The sequence below is a fragment of the Thamnophis elegans genome, chromosome 10, assembly GCF_009769535.1.
Source record: "Thamnophis elegans isolate rThaEle1 chromosome 10, rThaEle1.pri, whole genome shotgun sequence".
Classification (NCBI taxonomy): domain Eukaryota; kingdom Metazoa; phylum Chordata; class Lepidosauria; order Squamata; family Colubridae; genus Thamnophis; species Thamnophis elegans.
In genome coordinates, this window is record NC_045550.1 from 63,032,045 (window position 1) to 63,052,206 (window position 20,162).

Consider the following 20,162-nt stretch of genomic DNA (forward strand, 5'->3'; position numbering starts at 1 on the left):
CCATCCTCATTGTATCAGCGTTGCCTTACATTGCATCAGCTGATTATAGCTTACAACCTTTCATCAGCTGGCAGCTATTAAATCCTCAGTACCTTGAACTTGCATACAAGGGCCATTGTCATGTCAGCTGTTCCATCCCCACCTCCCCGTTTTCATGCATCTGTATTTTGCTTCTTAAGTGAAGACGTTTGTGCTTGTCTGCCATTTTACACAGCTATTTTATTTTCCTTTTATGATGAATACTGCTGACCCTCAATAGGTGCCCAAGTTCCCAGCTTGGATGGATTTAGAATAGAGATAAGGAGATCTCCATCTTCTGTTCTATCCCATCTCCAGATAAAACAGGTATTTGTCCTGTCACGACTCTGCACCAGCGGTGGGTTTCAAATTTTTTAGAACCTCTTCTGTAGGTGTGGCCTGCATTGTGGGAGTGGCTTGCCAGCCATGTGACCCAGTGGGAGTGGCTTACCGGCCATGTGACCTGGTGGGAGTTTGCTGGTCATGTGACCGAGTGGGAGTGGCTTGGCAGCCATGTGACTGGGTGGGCATGGCCAACTTGTAAAATGCGGTGAAACTCACTTAACAACGCTCTTGCTTAGCAACCAAAATGTTGGCTCAGAAACTCTGGCATTTGAAGCACGCAAGTCTTAAAGCTGTCACGTTACAAGACCCTGGCACCCCTAACCCTTTAGGAAAAAAAAAACCAGGGGTGTTCAAACTTGACAGCTTTAAGACTTGTGGACTTCAACTCCCAGAATTCCTCCTCTCGCTCTTCATCTTGATAATGTGCGGATGGGCAGGGGGAGGGAGCTGGAACCGGTTCTAAACGGCACTGTAGATTTGTGGAACCTCTTCTATAGAAGAGGTTAGAACTGGCAGGAACTCATCCCTGCTCTGCACCCAGAGCTGATGTTTCTCTCCCAGCTAAAGGATGAACAGTGGCTTAAAAAAAACACCCAAAGTCTGACAAATATTAAAGGAGATAGAAAGGTCACTTAACCCTTTCCGGCAAGCCCTTCCATCTTGCCTAAAAGCTGTTCTGGTTCTTTACCATCAGCAACACCCCCACAAAGAGCTCTGCCCCCCCCCCTCCGCAACCTTGGATTTATATGTTTTTAAGGAAAGGAGGCTCTAAACTTTCCTTTAATGCTCAACATTCTCTGAGCATCCATCATTGTATCATCCGGTGAGATCTGCAACTTCTCATTCGGCTCTGCTCCTGTCTCGGTGGAGAAGGAATCCAGATTCGGCATTACAGATTTCAAGCTCCAGTTTTTGTCTGGCACAGATGGATGATGCGGAATTGGGGGTTAAAGAGGTGAGCAGAAGATGAAGAAAAAGAGGCAGCCAGATGCCTGAGTAGAAAACTATCAAGGGTGTTCCTTTTCGGAAAAGTAGCTTTGATTCAAACTTTGCCCTTCCCTTCCCTTCCTTTTTTCCTTCCTCCTTCCCTTCCCCCTTTCTTTCCCTTCCCCCTTCCCTTCCTTTTTTCTTTTACTTCATCCTTCCCTTCTCCCTTTCTTCTCCCTCATCCTTTCCTTCCTTTGCCTTCCCCTTTCTTTTCCTTCATCCTTCCCTTCTTCCTTTCTTTTCCCTCATCCTTCCCTTCCTCCTTTCTTCTCCCTCATCCTTCCCTTCCTTTGCCTTTTCTTTTTTTTCTCCTGCCCTTCCTCCTTTCTTTCCCCTCATCCTTCCCTTCCTTCGCCTTCCTTCGTTTTTCACACTAATGACCGTTGCAGCATCCCCCATGGATGGTCATGTGATCAAAATTCAGATGCTTAGCAACTGGTTCATATTTATGACGGTTGCAGTGTCCCGGGTCATGTGATGCCCTTTTGCAACCTTCTGACAAGCAGTCAAGGGGGATGCCAGATTCCCTTACTCATCTTGCTACTAGCTTAACAACTGCAGAAATTTACTTAACAACTATGTCAGGAAAGTTCATAAAATCGGGCAAAACTCACTTAACCACTCTCTTGCTGAACAATGGAAGTGTCAGGCCTGCGGCCATCTTTCTTTTGGCTCTTTGGCCTGCCACACTTTCTATTATTCTACTATGCATTTTCTATTGTGGGGAAGTGGGAGTGAGGTGCGATGTAGCCATAACAAAATTCTTTCTAGAAAGCCAAGGTCATCCTTTGTCTCTGCATTTTTGCACCTGACCGGAACTGGATGGGTGGAACTGCCAGCATGGCAGTGGGAGATTGGACCATGTGATGGACTTGTGGGTGTGGGGGAAAGATCTTGAACTTTCAACTAGGTGGGGAAAACCGGGAAGCTTTCAGATTCAGGTTTCCCCAAATGTGCCAACGTGGCTCTCTTAATAAATTGGAACTTTGAGTAGTACTTTGCCTTGGACTCTGATTTACTTTTGGATGCTATTTGAATCCCTGACAGGAAGTCTGAGGTTCAGTTGTCATCGTAAGTCGAAGTCTACCTGTACAGATTGGCTGAATGTTATCCCAGCGCAGCTGCCCAAGTAAGTGAACTCTCCTGGTCTGGTTTGGCTGCCTCTCTGATTCCTCCTGAGCTATCAAATTCTTTTTAAGTTGCCATAGTTCTGTTTCTCTCCAACTTGTGACTTCCAGAGTGAAGAGGGCAGTAGCAATAGCAACTGCACTTAGACTTATATACTGCTTTACAGTGCTTTTACAGTCCTCTCTAAGCGGTTTACAGAGTCAGAATATTTGCCCCCAACAATCTGGGTCCTCATTTTACCCACCTCGGAAGGATGGAAGGCTGAGTCAACCTTGAGCCTGGTGAGATGCGAACTGCAAAATTGCAGGCAGCAGAAGTAGCCTGCAGTACCGCACTCTAACCACTGCGCCACCACAACTCATGATGATTGTTCCTGGTAATTGGTCAGGTCACGCCAGTGGCCAGAGATCTGATGAACTGCGGCATCTGTGAAGTATAGAAGATACAATTAGGAACAGGATGGTCTTATTACCATAATAATCAGCAACCAAGCCAAAGTATGGGCGGAAGATGGTAATGTAATATCTGACTGACCTAATGGGCAACTTGGATGTAAAGAGCCGCCAGTTCAGTGACATAATCAGGGCAAAATGGAATAATCTCCCATTTCTCTTTTTTTAAAGGATAATAGTAGAAATATGAGGACAGCTTGACTATAAAGAGGAAGGTCATTCAGCTTCTAGACAATATAAATCGCGGGACATTTACTGCTATTACTTTACTTTAATTCTGCTTCAGTGGAGAAGGAGGAATTGCAGGAGAGAAGTTGTTTCCCATTTAATTTTATTCCTGTTGGATCAGGAAAGCTCCAGAAACTGCCGGATGCATTTCTTCTCCACAAATGCTGCTTCTCTGAATTGCACACACTGATGGTGGCTTTTGCTTGCATTACTGAGAGCGAATTTGCATCTCCCCGTGTATTAATTGCAGAAGGACAGTGAGAGAAGAAGGGCATGTTTCCATCTCCTACTTGTGACTCCACCAGAAGGTTGGCTGTTGTGAGAAAGAAAAAGACTGAAATGGGTTTCAGCCTGGGAAGGAAGGAAGGAAGGAAGGAAGGAAGGAAGGAAGGAAGGAGAGTAGTGGAGGAAATGAGATAAATGAGGAAAGAAGGAAGGAAGGAAGGAGAGTAGAAGAAGGAAGGAGAGAAATGAAGAAGGAAGGAGATAAATGAGGATGAATGGAAGAGATAAATGAGGAATAAAGGAAGGAAAGAGTAGAGGAAGGAAGGAGAGAAATGAGGAAAGAAGGAGAGGAAGGAAGGAGAGTACAGGAAGGGAGTAGAAGAAGGAAGGAGTGAAATAAGGAAGGAAGGAGAGTAGAGGAGGAAAGGAGAGAAATGAGGAAGGAAGGAGATAAATGAAGATGGAAAGAAGGAAGGAGATAAATGAGGAATAAAGGAAGGAAAGAGACGAGAAAGGAAGGAGATAAATGAGGAAGAAAGGAGAGGAAGGAAGGAAGAAGAGTACAGGAAGGGAGTAGAAGAAGGAAGGAGAGAAATAAGGAAGGAAGGAAGGAAGGAAGGAAGGAAGGATATAAATGAAGGAAGGAGAGAGTGTAGAGGAAGGGAGGAAGGAAATAAATGAGGAAGGAAAGAGGGAAGGAAGGAAGGATATAAATGAAGGAAGGAGAGAGTGTAGAGGAAGGGAGGAAGGAAATAAATGAGGAAGGAAAGAGGGAAGGAAGGAAGGATGGAAGGAAGGGAGGCTCTTCAAGTGCCCAAGGTTGAAAAACAATGGCCTGGAATGCCCACTTTTAGCTCCAGTATTCTGAAAAATTAGACATCTCTTCTTTATCCTGACCCTAGCAAAAAAAGAGAGACAACTTTAGGGCACCCATATATCCCACTTTGCTATCCAAAACACACCCCTAACCCTTTTTGTTGTTGTTGTTATGTCAAAGCACCCGGTATGCCCAAATATAGGAGGAAGCATGCTGCTTCCCTTTGCCTTTCAGTTCCACCCTATATACCCCATCATAGCTTCCCTGCTGAGTTCTGGTCTGTGCCTGAGCCCCCCTCCCCTCCAGAGCCCTCTGCTTTGCAGAGAAAGGATGGGTGGTGGGGTGACAGAGAAGATGGGTGCTTTATTAATCACCAGGAAATCCAGTCTGGGATCACCCTTTTAATCCCCAGCGCAAGAGCCTGCTATTAATACCCTTCAGTTCGAGACAAACAATTCCCAGAATTGCTGGATCAGGGGTGGGTTGCTGCCGGCATATGGCCAGTTCGGTGCGCAGAAAAATTTTGCTCCGCCCGTGTGCGCATTTGAACAAAAATAGGTCTGCACATGCGCAAAACGTTAACAAATGAAAATAATTAAACTTGTGCAAAGAAAATTGCTCTGCGCATGCGCAGAAACGGAAATCAAGATGGCGCCACCTAGATGAACCGGTCTGGGGGCTTGGCAGGCCTGGGTCACTGCCGGTTCCAGCGACCCAGGCTGCCAAACCACTAGTGGTTTGGCCGAACTGGTCCGAACCGGTAGGAACCTCACCACTGTACTGGATCGGGGAGAAATAGCAGTCTCTTATTTAGTTCCAAATGAAAAGACACAGTTGCATGAAGAGGTGAAACTCGGTGGAGGAACATACATTCCTCATATTTCTTTCCTGGTATCTTTCTTTTCTTCTACCGTCTGTGGTATTTTCAAAAGCCAAGGTCGTGATTTCATTTGAATTCTTTCAGGAGAAGCATTACATAGGAAAAGAAAACCTGGTAACTGTTCTGACCCCCCTCGTTCCACACCAAAGTACACTCCGAGCCAAAGATGAGTTACGGCATTTAATTAACAGACAGACAGGTCCTTGGCAGCAAACCGGCACAGACAAGCTTGGGCAGCAACAAACACAGATAAGGCTTGGCAGCAATCCAGCCTGCCAAGCTCACAGTAATGTCCTCCGACATTCAATCTGCGTTGACTTCTGCAAAGAGGGGCCTGTGCACAAGGAGTCTTTTTATAGTCTGGTGAGGAGCCTAATGACCACCAGCTGAGTGCAATTATCTCCTGTAACTGCGCAACTGTTCCTGATGCCTATTAGCTCTTCGGTGCCGGGCATCCAGGAACAACTCACTGCTGGTGTCCGGCTCACTCTCCCTTGTCTCCTCCCCACTGGTCCAAGGCTCAGTTGCCTCCTGGTGGCCAACCAGCCTCTCTGCGCCCTGCTCGGAGTCGGAACCCTGTCCAGGGTCCTTCACATCCTCCAGAGCTGACTCATAGGGCCCCCCGCTGTCGGAGTCTGGTGGCAGCTCCAACGGCTCCTGCAGGTAACCTTCAGATGTTTTGGAGTAAAACCCTGATTGGTTTATTTTTACTTCATTATTTTATTTTATGGTTTTATTTTTATTCTTTCTTTTCCTTTTCTGCAGCCGCCCAACTCAGCTGAATGACTCTGGGTGGCAGTTTGGCAAGTTTGATTCTGACTGGATCAAGATTGACTCAGCCTTCTGTCCTTCCGAGGTCGGTAAAACAAGGACCCAGATTGTTGGGGGGCAAATAGGCTGACTCTATAAAACCACTTAGAGGTGATTGTAAAACATTGTGAAGCAGTATATAAGTGAAAGTGCTATTGCTATTCCATTCCTTCAGTTTTCAAAAAAGCTTTTTCCAAGGGCCGTGGTGGCGCAGTTTTTAGAGTGAATCATTGCAGGCTAACTCTGCCCACAGCTAGGATGTTCGATCCTGACCTACTGAACCTTCCACCCTTCCGAGTTCGGTAAAATGAGGACTCAGATTGTTGGGGCAAGGTGCTGACTTTGTGAACCGCTTAGAGAGGGCTGAAAAGTGCTGTGAAGTGGTATATAAAGGGACCAATCCCTTGTTTTGTGTATCATTGTAACTTCACAGTCACTAAACAAATGGTCGTAAGTGGAGGAATACAGGTTGTCCTTAATGTACGGCCACAACTGAGCCCAAAATGGATGCTTTTCAGTGAGAAATTTGTGAAGTGAGTTTTGCCCCATTTTACTTGATCTTTTCTTGCCGCATTTGTTAAGTGAATCACTGCAGTTGTTAAGTTAGTCACATGGTTGTTAAGCGAATCTGGTTTCCTCATTGACTTTGCTGGTTAGAAGATCGCAAAAGGGGGTCACGTGACTTCAGGACACTGCCACTGTCGTAAATGTGAGTCACTTGTCAAGCATCTGAATGTAAAATCACATGACCATGGGGCTGCTACAACGGTCGTTAAGTATGAAAAACGGTCATAAGTCCCTTTTTTCCATTGCCATTCTAACTTTGAATTTGTTCATGATGCAAGACACTTAAAAAGTAATAAGACAGACGATCCAGCAGAGGGCGCTGAAGTCATGTCATTTTTATTTTTGTAACTTGTATTGGGTGATAAAGGCAAAAAAGCATAAACTTATTTAAATTGTATTTCTTTCTCTCTTTAGGACTGCTCAGAAATGTGGGCATCCATCCTTGCTTAGCAGCTATATCTGGCTGATTTAGGTTGACAATAAATATCAAATGGATTTCGCTGATTCATGCGCATCAGATTAGTTCGGGGTTTTAGTTCAGCTTCGAAACCGTGTGGCTTTAATGCGTGTTTGTCTCTACAGTAGGAGTGTCAAACTCAAGGCCCGGGGGCCAGATCCGGCCCATGAGGTGCTTAGATCTGGCCTGTATGGCCACCCTAGAAACAGTGAAGGACTAGCCCGCAGTGCAGTGGTGGGATTCAAATTTTTTTTACTACTGATTCTGCAGGTGTGGCTTGGTGGGCGTGGCAAGGGAAGGATAGTGCAAAACAGAGGTGGGTTCCTACCAGTTCGCACCTATTCGGTAGAACCGGTTTGTCAAATCTACCGAACCATTTAGAAGAGGTTCCACCAGTGGACCCGGAAAGCAGGCCACACCTACAGAAGAATTTTTTGAAACCCACCGCTGGTCCTTGGATATGATTATTCTACACTATCATGCTCATATTTATAAAACTCACTGCCTCTGTGAAAGGTAAGGATGACTCCTGCGTTTGTGGTGCAATCAGAACATTGCATGTGTTGAAGTTGTTTTAACGCAAACCAAAGATGCCTTTTAAAAAACAAGTTTACATCCTATTCTTATGCATGCCAGTGCTGTGTGTGAGGTAATTTAAGGTGGTTCTGACAAGTGTCGTCGGCATCTTCATATCCGGTCAGATGGGCGGCAAGCCACTCCCATCCGGTCACATGGTCGGCAAGCCACTCCCACAAAGGAGGCCACACCCATAGAGTAGGTTTGAATAATTTTTGAAACCCACCACTGGTGCAACATCACTATTCCCCCCCGCTACTAACCTACTTTCCAGCACTGTTCTCCTGTGCAGGGCAACAAAAGAAGTCCCAGTCGTTCAGCTGAGACTCGATCAGCTAAGACTCGGGAGGCAGCGAATAGATGGGGCGGGGCCAGCCAGAGGTAGTATTTGCCGGTTCTCCAAACTACTCAAAATTTCCGCTACCGGTTCTCCAGAACCTGTCAGAACTGGCTGAATGCCACCTCTGCCGCAGTGCCTCCGCCGGCAAAAATGGAGCTCGGGAGTGCTGTGGGAAGCCCGCCCAAACTTCATTTTCGCTGGCAGAGGGTTGCAGGAGACTGTCACAGCCAAAAACAGAGCTCAGGAGCCCATTTTCTCTGGCAGAGCAGTCCGGCCACCATAGGTGCCCCCAACACTAGTGATGTCGAGCTGGCCATGCCCATCCTGGCCATGCCCCATTGCCCCTCCCCTGGCTGAAATCAAACACAACCCTGATGCGGCCCTCAATGAAATTGAGTTTGACATAGTGGTGGGTTTCAAAAATTTTTGGAACCTACTCTGTGGGTGTGGCCTCCTTTGTGGGAGTGGCTTGCCGGCCATGTGATCTGGTGGGAGTGGCTTGCCGGCCACGTGTTTTCTTTCTCTCTCTCTCTCTCTTTCCTTCCTTTTGTCTCTTTGTCCCTTTTTTCTTTTTTCTTTCATCTCTCCCTCACTTTTCTTTCTTTTTTCTTTATTTATTTCTTCCTTTCTTTCTCTCTCTCTCTCTCTGTCAGTCTGTCTGTCTGTCTGTCTGTCTGTGTGTGTGTGTGTATGGCAGTGGTGGGTTTCAAAAAATTTTGGAACCTCTTTTGTAGGTGTGGCCTGCTTTCTGGGTCCACTGGTGGAACCTTTTCTAACCGGTTCAGTGGATTTGACGAACCGGTTCTACCGAATAGGTGCGAACTGGTAGGAACCAGTTGACACCTCTGCTCTGCAATTTATAAATCGGCACCCGATATATTGTCCGCCTGTTTGTATTTGTACAGATCGAATGCGATGGTGTGGGCTGTTCCCTTCTGTGCTCTTGAGGAGGCTAAATCTCACTGAACTCTGTGGAATGTACTTCTCAGTAAACATCTTTAAGTTTGTGCAGCCAGGCCTAATTGGCTTTCCGTGGGGAGAAGAGAAAATGCAAGAGGTTAAGACACGCGGAAGCCTGGAACCATTAGAGGCACATGGGAAAATTGAACTAGTCAGTGAGTCAATTCTTTACTAGAGTCAATGACCAGCGTTCCATCTAGAAAACCACACCGGTTAAAATGGATTAGATAATGAAAACATATTATGCAATAAAATCTGGCAAGGATAAAATAATAATCAAATAAACAGCCAGCTCTAAATGATTAGTCTAGCAGACTAAGTTTGCACATTGTATAGATTTTATTTTATGCACAATTGCTCTTACCTGGCCAGTATGGTTTCATTTATTTATTTTTTTGAATGTGCATAAAAGCTATACAACCTATAAACTCACATTAACCCAGGGTTAACCTTCGGACAAAACCAACCCAGGTCCTGTTGTACTGAATCAAACGACTAAGGAAAATCCTTTGCGGAGAGATAGAGCAATAAAATCAAACTTTATATCTGTTGGAAGAAATGTCCATCTGGGTTCAGTTCCAAGTGGGGAGAAAGGCACTGGAAACACGGAGACAGCTTGGAAAGATGGTTTAATGGTGGACATTGGACAGGATCACATGGTTTGAGGTTCTGGGCAAAAAAGGGAAGAGATGCTGAGAGTTCCTGGGTTTTATACCCTCTCTGGGCTTTTGAATTTGAGCTTGTATTCCGATTGGTTGTCAGACTCCAATGGGACCATGCAGGGGCAACTCTGTAGGCCGTCTTGAGTCCCAGGCTTGGTTGACTCTTGCGGGGTGATGATATAATGAAAGGGCTTTGGGATTCCTATTATGGCTCTGCCTGAAGGAGGCAGACCTTTGTTATGTAGAATAGACTGGCTCAGGCCTTAATGGTCCATTGACAAAGGTGGTGGGGTTGAGTGTCTGCCTCCCTTTTAGGGAGAATATTCTGTCCTTTTAATATTTCCTAAAATATTTCATTTTTGGTAGGAGAAGGGTGGGTGCGAACTTCCTACATATCTAAAAGGAAAAGAGAGTAGATTTAAAATCATCATCATCGTCATCATCATCATCATCACAGCTAAAACTTTTGTTCGATAGGGGATAAAAATTACAGGCAGTTCCAATCCTAGAGAATAATCTATAAAAGTTCTACTATAGAAAAGCATCAAAGAAAAACTTTAGGTTCCGGGTAAACCACAAATTAATGCTGGTCTGATCCTAATTTAGAAGAACTTCTGTTGAAAAGTAATTCCATGTGATATAAAGCTCACAAATACTGAATTACAGTAACATGATAAACATCAGGGACTTCAATCAAAATATAAAAAAAAAATAGTCTTATATAATATTTTAAACTAAACTTCTTATCTGCCTTTTTGGATGACCAGATGCCTGAAGAGAAAGTCCATTTCTTTTCTTTGACTTATTTTTCTTGTAGGTTTTTTTTAGAGGCTCAGACCCAAATATTATTTCCTTCTTTCTTTCCTTCTTTTCTTCCTTCCTTCCTTCCTTCCTTCCTTCCTTCCTTCCTTCTTTCTTTCTTTCTTTCTCCTGCAATTTCCGAAAGAATAAAATATTTTCCATCTGGACCAGCTGGAGTTGTGTGGAATCTCTCAAAATATAGATGTTGTCTGACTTAGTGGAATAGGGATTATTTATTTAAAAATAAGTAAATAAAAGCCCGACCCCACTAGAAATTGGCCATTCCAATGCTTGCTTAATAAAAATAGATAATCACAACTTGCTATCAGGCAGAAATCTGTTTCCTAACTATGATTAATTAAATAAGCCATAATTGACTGAGTTCATCATGCCAAGCCACCCATCTGCAAATCATAAAAGGCACATATTTTCACGTGTAAAAAGTTTTTTTTTTTTGACCATTGAGTGATATCACCAGAAGACTGAAAGCCCCACTGATAAATTGTCTTCTCTTATCTACAAAAGCACACGTTTCTTGTAAAAAGGTGGAATAAGAAACTGTATGACTTGACTGTTTCCAGCTGATGAATCTGAATTTTAGGATAGGGATGTGTACTTATCTCATGACTAAGAATTCATTGCTCTATTTCAGACTTCAGAATTTTGGGAGGAAGATGGGAGGTCATTTAAAAGATAGCCACAGAAGCCAAAAGAACAAAAAATGAGGCATCGTTTGTCTTGTTTTCATTAGAGAAGAAGAACCACGAGCCCATGACTAAGTTTCTTTTGATTTTGATTTGATTTACTAATTTTAAATGGCTGCCAAGCAACAAATATTCTCTGGCTGTCTTTCAGACCAAGATGAACTGAAAAAATGCTAACATTGCAAAATGCAGGAAGTCTTTTAAATAGCAAAAAATGAAGCTTAATAAACTTTTGAGTAGTGACAGTAAGCAACAGCAGTTTAGATTAAAAACCATACCAAAATAGTGAGACTATATCATCCATCCATCCATCCACCCACCCATGCACCCATGCACCTATCCTCTACCTGTCTTTCTTCCTATCTATCTAATCTATCATTTACCATCCATCATCCATCATCCATCTATCATCTATCTATCTGTTTATCTATCTCCATCATATCAACCTACCATTGCCAATTAAAAAGTTCAAAGCTACCCTTTGGTAACCCTCATCTAGCTTCTTGTAGCTGTTTTTTTTTATTTTGCTTGATGGGACATATAAATACTGAATTCCTTTTTGATTTGCTTTTGATTGATTGGTCAAGTGCCATAAACTGCTGTTGATTCTTGGTGAGCATATAAATCGGAGGTGGGAAACTATAGGCCCTTTATGACTTGTGGACTTCAACTCCCAGGCCGGCTCAGGAATTCTGGGAGTTGAAGTCCACAAGTCATTTTTCATTTCATTTCATTTATTTTCATTTAAAGTTTATTTATATGCCGCCCTTTTCCCTGGGGGGACTCAGGGCGGCTTACAACTTAAAAAGGGGGGGGGGGAAACAAACTTTTAACATATAGAACAAACATCATTAAAACACAACATTCATACCATTCGGGCGGGTTGCAATCTTTAGCCCCAGGCCTGACAGGAAAGCCAGTTTTTAAGGGCTGTGCGGAAGGTCTGGAGGGTGGTGAGGGTACGGATCTCCACGGGGAGATCGTTCCATAAGGTCGGAGCTGCCACCGAGAAGGCCCTCCTCCGCGTGGTCGCCAGTCGACATTGACCGGCGGATGGAACTCGGAGGAGGCCTAATCGGTGAGATCTAATTGGTCGAATGGAGGTGATTGGCAGTAGGCGGTCTCTCAAGTACCCAGATCCACTACCATGGAGGGCTTTATGGGTGGCAAGTAGCACCTTGAAGCGTATCCGGAGATCGACAGGTAGCCAGTGCAGCTCGCGGAGGATAGGTGTTACGTGGGTGAAGCGAGGTGCACCCACAATCGCTCGCGCGGCCACATTCTGGACTAGCTGAAGTCGCCGAATACTCTTCAAGGGCAGCCCCATGTAGAGCACATTGCAGTACTCCAGCCTAGAGGTCACAAGGGCACGAGTGACTGTTGTGAGAGCCTCCCGATTCAGGTAGGGGCGCAACTGGTGCACCAGGCGAACCTGGGCAAATGCCCCCCTGGTCACAGCTGACAAATGGTGTTCGAAGGTCAGCTGTGGGTCCAGGAGGACTCCCAAGTTGCGGACCCTGTCTGAGGGGTATAATGTTTGACCCCCCCAGCCTGAGCAATGGAATACTTGCCAAATTGGCGGGAGGAAAACACAACAGCCACTCGGTCTTATCCGGGTTGAGCACGAGTTTGTTAGCCCTCATCCAGTCCCTAACGGCTTCAAGTCCCTGGTTCATCACGTCCACCGCTTCATTGAGTTGGCACGGGGCGGACAGATACAGCTGGGTATCGTCCGCATACTGATGGTATTTTATCCCGTGCCGCCGAATGATCTCGCCCAGCGGTTTCATGTAGATGTTGAAAAGTAGGGGAGACAGAACCGAACCCTGCGGCACCCCATATGTTAGGGGCCTAGGGTTCGATCTCTGCCCCCCAACTAACACCGACTGCGACCTGTCCGAAAGGTAAGAGGAGAACCACTGTAAAACAGTGCCTCCCACCCCCACCTCTCGCAGTCGTCGCAGAAGGATACCATGGTCGATGGTATCGAAAGCCGCTGAGAGGTCAAGGAGAACTAGGATGGAGGCATGGCCTCCATCCCTGGCTCTCCAGAGGTCATCGGTCAATGCGACCAAAGCGGTTTCTGTGCTGTAGCCAGGCCTGAAGCCGGACTGGAATGGGTCAAGATAGCTAGCTTCCTCCAAGGTCCGCTGGAGCTGAAAGGCCACCACCTTCTCAACAACCTTCCCCACAAAGGGGAGGTTGGAGACTGGACGGTAATTGTTAAGGACGGCTGGATCCAAGGATGGTTTCTTCAGGAGGGGTCTCACCACCGCCGCTTTAAGTGCGGGGGGAAAGACCCCCTCCCGAAGGGAGGCGGCAACAACCGCCTGGATCCAGCCCCGTGTCACCTCCCTGCTGTTAACAACCAGCCAGGAGGGGCACGGGTCCAGTACACATGTGGAGGCACTCACAGCTCTCACGGCCTTGTCCACATCCCCAGGGGCAACATCCTGAAACTCAACCCAGCGATGGTCTACCAGATTATCCCCTTGAGCCTCGGCTGGAACTGCAGAATCGGAGTCCAACTCCGACCAAAACCGAGCAACTTTGTCCGCCAAGAACTGGACATACTCTTCAGCCCTACCCTGCAAGGGGTCCCCCGTATCCCTCCTATTTAGGAGGGAACGGGTTATCCTAAACAGGGCGGCTGGGCGCGACTCGGCGGAGGCAATCAAGGTGGCAATGTAAGATCTTTTTGCCGTCCTAATTGCCCTGATGTAATCCTTGATGCACGATGTTAGAAGTGCTCGGTTCGATTCGGATCTGTTGGACCTCCACAAGTGCTCTAGGCGTCTCTTGCGGCGCTTCCTCTCCCGGAGTTCCTCGGTGAACCAAGGAGGCCTCCTGGATCCACAGCCTCGGAGCGGCCGTAGTGGCGCAATCCGGTCAAGAGACCCCGTCGCTGCCGAGTTCCAGGCTGCAACCAGGGTCTCCACCGGACTGTGGGCGAGAGTATCAGGAATAACCCCAAGCTCCGTCTGGAACCTCAAGGGGTCCATAAGTCGCCTGGGGCGGAACCATCTGGTCGGTTCCTCCTCCCTACAGCGGAGGTTTGGCCTCCGAAAGTCAAGCCTCAGTAGGCAATGGTCTGACCACGACAGGGGTATGATCTCATTACCCCTCAGACCAAGATCACAAGTCCACTGCTCCGAGAGGAATACGAGGTCGAGCGTGTGACCCGCTGAGTGGGTTGGGCCCCGAATTACCTGGGTCAAGCCCATGGCTGTCATGGAAGCCATGAACTCCTGCGCTCCATCAGAGTGTTCACCGAGCGAAGGCAAATTGAAATCCCCCAGAACAATAAGCCTGGGGAACTCAATCGCCAGCTCGGCTACCGACTCGAGGAGCGAGGGGAGGGCTGCTGCAACGCTGTTGGGAGGCAGGTACATTAACAGCAAACCCACTTGACCCTTGAGGTCCAACTTCACCAGTAGGGACTCACACCCGACAAGCTCCGGAGCAGGGATCCTACGAGGTGCTAGAGACTCTCGGATAACAATAGCCACACCTCCACCCCTTCCCTGGACTTTCGGCTGATGAAGCACCTGAAAACCTTCTGGGCACATCTCTACGAGGGGGACTCCTCCCTCTGGGCCCAGCCAGGTTTCAGTAATACATGCCAGGTCTGCCCTCTCGTCTAAAATTAAGTCCCGGACGAGGGGAGCCTTGTGAACTACAGACCTGGCATTTAGCAACAGCAGCCTGAGACCAGGGTCCTGATTACTCGCGCCATCTGGCCTTGGAGTGGGACTCATAGGGCCAGAAGGAGGGATCTCTGTGACGTAGCGAACCCTCCTTCCCCGGTAATGGCCTGCCCTAAAGTCCCCGCCATATCTGCCCCTCCCTGTTACGACCGTAATGCTCCGGCCCACTCCCATGTCCGTGGTTCCCTCAACCACCCCTATGGCTCCCGCGTTCCCCGGCAGGCCCTCCGAATCAAACACACTCATTCACTCACCCAGGCAGTCCCCACGTAGTAGTTAAAAACAGAGAATACAACAATAATGGTAATAAAAAGTGGGATCATTCACTCAATTGCATACATATCACAAACATATCCCATACAAAGCAAGAGAAAAGAAGGAGAAAAAAGAAAGAAAAAAGATGGGTTGCGCAGCTGTTAGGATGCGAGTTCAGGCAAAGCCAAATGGCTCTCAGTGTTCAAGATGGTTAGAATAATTAGCGTCCAGTTGTGGTCCAGAGAAGGTATACAGAGGAGTAACTTGTGTCCCCCTCTTCTACAGATCTGAAAGGGTCCAAAGAGTTCGGAGCAATTGAGGGAGGCAGGTGGCCTTCTTCCACAGGCGCTGTCCCAGATAGAGCCCCAAGAGTAATGGCGAGTGATGATGATGATGTTCGAAGCCAGGTGGGGCTGTGCCAGTGGGTCTAAAAATCCAGAGGCCGCGGCTAGAGGAGGCAAGATGTTGAAATGCCACAGTAGGGAAGCGCTGAATGGTGGGTGGAAAACGCAAGGGGAGACCCCACCGCAACGAGGACGAACAAAGAGTAGAACACGTCCAAAGAGCCACCTGACCAGACAGGGACGGAGGAGGAAGGAGGCAATGCTGGAAAGGAAGTGAGGCTGAATAGGGAAGGAAGCCATCCGGAGGGGCCGACGCAGCTTCAGGGAAAGCCAACCATGCGGTCTGCCCAGTCCCAACACTACTTCAGATCGTTCTCTCTCCCTCCGGGGCGATAATAGCCCAGTGCAGCCCCAACAAAGCAGCCCAGTAAGTAAAGTAAATTCGTCAAAGCCGCCGAAAAACGCCACCGCTGCAGCCGACGTGGCGCCGCCCCCCCCCCCCACCGCCGAGCAACACAGGCAGCTCACAGCACACAGAGCTCTGAAGTTGTGCAATCCGGGGTCGCCTAGAAGCGGCGACCCCCGCAAAGGTCTGGGCTCCACGGGTCCCCTGAATTCCGGACATCCCCAGGCCCTTCTTTGAGGTGCGAATTGTTTGTTTTTTTTCAGATTTTTTCGGTGTTTGCTCACCTCGTCAGACCGGAGCAAACGCCTGGGAGCCATTTTTCCGATCTCGCACATGCGCTCCATAAGTCATAAAGGGGCCATAATTCCCTAGCTCTAAACATAAATAATTGATCCTTTTCAGCTTGCATCCATTCCCATTGTAATAAAATCCATCTATCTTGCTGCTGATTGTATTCCTTGTCTCTTCTTTTATGCTTTGCCCATCATTATGGATCTTTCTAAACAAACGTCTAGAGAAGTCCATATTTTGGATATGGTACTTTATGCATTATGGACTTCTCTAGAGAACTGTCCATCCATGCATCCATCCATCCATCCTCCATCTGTCTCTCTTCCTATCTATCTAATCTATCATCTACCATCCATCATCCATCTATCATCTATTTTGGATACTGTATATACTCGAGTATAAGCCTAGTTTTTCAGCCCACTTTTTGGGCTGAAAAAAGCCGCCTCGGCTTATACTCGAGTCAGTGAAAAATTTGCCCGAAATGGAGGAGAAAAAGGGGCGGGGCCATGCCGCTGGGTGACACTCGTGAATGGCCCAGTGCCCCTGTGAGTTTCCCCTCCCTCTGTGTCAGTTTGCCGCGCAGCGCGCACCGCACCATCCCCCCTCCTCACGTTCTAATGTAATGCAGGGCTGTCTTATGATTCCCCTTCCTCCCCCTCCTGCCGCTCTGCAACGATGTCCCACCTCCTCCTTGTTATGGCAGCCACATAGCGATGTCCCACCTCCTCTGGTACAGTGATCCAATGATAGGAATCACTGTGCCGTGTGTCATAGGAGGCGGGACATCGCTCCCGCGGCTGCACGGGACATCATCATCACAGCGGGACATCAGCATCATGAGGTGAGTGAAGTATTTCATTGAATACACCGCTAGTTTACTGTTTTTCTTTGAAATAAATATTCAAAAACATTATTGGTATCTATTTTTATTTTTGAAATTTACCGGTAGCTGCTGTATTTCCCACCCTAGGCTTATACTCGAGTCAATAACTTTTCCAGTTTTTTTTGTGGTAAAATTAGGTGCCTCGGCTTATATTCGGGTCGGCCTATACTCGAGTATATACGGTACTTTATGCATTATAGACTTCTCTAGACAACTGTCTGGAAAAAGTCCATAATGCATACGGTTCCACCACAAATGCGCGCACAACAAAAGTGCGCCTGACTAAACTGCGGTGACTAAAGCGCGGTGACAAAACCGTGCGACGAATGAGCGACAAATTAGCCCTAAAGCGCACCGACAAAAGCGCGCTGTAACATAACCCTAAACCTACCCCTACACCTACCCCTAAACCTACCCCTAAACCTAACCCTAAACCTTACCTTAAATTAAATCGCGCTTCTGTCGGCACGCTGTTGTCGGCGCGCTGTTGTCGGTGCGCTTTTGACATCGCGGTTTTAGCGCCGCTGTGTTGTCGGCACGCTTATGACATTAGCGCTTTTGTTGGGTCACGAATGCATACAGTATCCAAGATATGATAGTTTGATCTTGGTAATTTGTGTCTTGAGTTGGTTGGCTTGATGATCCAATGGATTTGTTTTCTGGCCTAACCACAGTATCCACCAAAATTCAAAAGTGTCAATATGTTGTCTATCCTACTACTTCAAAGTCCACCTTTCGCTAGAAGGCCACAAAGGGAAATCACTGCCTGCAGAATTTTGTTCTTTGTAGGTAGACATAAATCCCAGCATCTGAATATCTTTTTGGGATGACTTCTCTACCAAGTCCTAGTCCGTGATACATTTCATGATTGCTTGTTCCTTTATTATTCAGTTATTCAAGACTAAGACATTTGTTATCTACCCCTTCAGAATCTTCATTGTCAGTTCTGAAGCTGGTTGCTATGCCTGTGTCATTAGTTGGGTCTGCGATATATTTAATCTTAATCCTTTTTCACTGTGCTCCTTGACTTTCATTAATAAGGTTGCAGATCATTTATACATTCAGGAATCAGAGCAGTGCCATCTGCATAGCACAGATTATTGATGTGCCTTCCTTTAAAACCAAAGCTCATCTTTTTCTAATCAAGCTTTTCTCAATATACATACATTCAGCACGTAGGTTGAATAAATAAATAAGAGAATATTCAGCTTTGCCTCACTTCTTTGCCAACCAGACTCAGCCTGTTAGCAGATGGGACAGTAACTGGCGCATTTTCTGGTATCAACAGAACGGTGTACAGGTAATCCTCGAGTTACAACCACAATTGAGCCTAAAATGTGAGTTGCTAAACGAAACATTTGTTAAGTGAGTTTGTCCCATTTTACGATTTTTTCTTGCCGGAGAAACACGGTTTATTAAGTGAATCTGGATTCCCCAATGATTTTGCTTGTTCGAAGGTCGCAAAAGATGACCACATGAGCCAGCAACAGTCATAAGTATGAGTCAGTTGCCAAGCATCTGAATTTTGATCCCGTGACAATGGTGATTCTGCAATGGTTGTTTGAAAAATGGTCATGAGTCACATTTTTTCGGTGCCGCTGTAACTTGGAACGGTCACTGAATGAAGTGTCGTAAGTCGAGGACTACCTGTATATGTGCAGTATGATACAAGTAGTCCTTGACTTATGACTGGTCACTTAGGGACTGTTTAAAGTTATAATGGATCGCCCTGGAGGTACTTACACCCTAGTTTGGGAGTTCCAATGGCTTGTCCAGCGCATGACTGCATGTTGGGCATGTGGCAACCAGCCCACATTTATGGCCATAGGTGTTGTGGCTCGCCGGTAGGGTTGGCAGCGGATTTGCACAGTGAGGAGGGTTGGGGAGGAACATGGGCCAATCTATTTCTGCATCGCCTATCTTCCTCCAGTTCAATTGTCTTGGCCGTGACAGGTCAAAAGCGTGGACGACAAAAGCGCGATCGACAAAATCGCGCCTTTGACGTCATCACAGCGCGACGAAAAAGATCGAAAAATTCAAATAAAAATTAATAAAAATTAAATTAAAGCAAGCCGATTCACATAAAGGTAAGGGTTAGGGTTAGGGTTAGGTTAAGGGTTAGGGTTAGCTTTAGAGCGTTAGCGTTAGCGTTAGGGTTAGGTTAAGGGTTAGCGTTAGGTTTTTCATTACTTTAACGGTTAGGTTTAGGGTTAGGTTTAGCGTTAGGTGAAGGGTTAGGTTTAGGGTTAGGTTTGGGGGGCTTAGGGTAAGGTTTTCGCTTTATTTTTACATTTTTCGAACTTTTTCGTCGCGCTGTGATGACGTCACAGCGCGCTTTTGTCGAGCGCGATTTTGTCCTACGCGCTTTTGTGGTGGCCAATGCTGTCAGAGGAACGGGTGACAAAGCTGGACACGTTTCATAGCCTGTGTGACTAACCTTGGATGGGGCCAGAATGAGAAGAGAAAAGGCTATTTGAACAAAGGAAGGCTGATGCTTGACACCTTTCTGTGATGGGAACAAGATGCAGCAACTTTCAGAGTCTGTGGCAGAAAGAAGCTGACGGGGCATGTTGGTGCCAGAGCTAAGGGCAAGGAAAGGCCTTCAACAGAGAAGTAAAAATTTGCAAATAATGACAAATAACAATTTAAATGGACCTACAGTTTGCTCTAATGCAGAATATGCCGACCTGTGTGTACACTCAGCTTTTCAAGGCTTCACTGCTCTCTTTTCATTATGGGTTTTTTTTTGGGGGGGGTGTTCTTTTTATACCCTCCTTAGCGTTGTGGCCCACCAGCGGCCAGCAGAGCTGGCAGCAGATTTGGAGAGTGAGGAGGTTAGGGAAGAACATGGGCCAGTCCTGGAGGCTGGGGAAGGCTCTGATGAGGGCTCTGAGTCGGAGGCAGAGAGGGGGCCAGAGCCGTATGCCTTCAGCTGCCTTCAGAGTCAGACGTCAATGGGGCAGAGGAACAGCTGGAGCCTGTTCCCAGTGTGCACATGCACAGAGTTGCCAGACGAAGGGAACAGCTAAAGAACAGGGGTTGACTTGGGAATAAGGCCACAAGTGGATGATGAATGGCTCCTCCCAGAGGAAATAAAAGAGGAGCGAAAGGGGAGTGGAGTTTGCAGGAGACAATCAGTTCGCTTAATTGCTTCGTAACTCTTTGCGACGCCTTGCCAAGTCTTGGAGATATCGGCCTGGCAGCTCTCCAAGCCAGAGAAGGTCTGTGACTGTAAATCCTCCCTTGAAAGACTTTGCTGGATGGGAATGAGAAGAATTCACAGTAAATTAATGAAAGGGGTTTTTGTAGGGACCAGGAG

General features: G+C 46.7%; 1 protein-coding gene across 1 annotated transcript in view; it reads left to right on the forward strand.

Annotated features, from left to right (window-relative positions):
* The window catches only part of SENP5 (SUMO specific peptidase 5), a 100,594-nt gene that overhangs the window by 17,418 nt on the left and 63,014 nt on the right, over positions 1 to 20,162 (forward strand). The window contains exon 2 of the mRNA XM_032225741.1: positions 2,398 to 2,479. The gene's annotated coding sequence lies outside the window, so the exon portion shown is untranslated. The remainder of the gene's footprint in view (positions 1 to 2,397; positions 2,480 to 20,162) is intronic.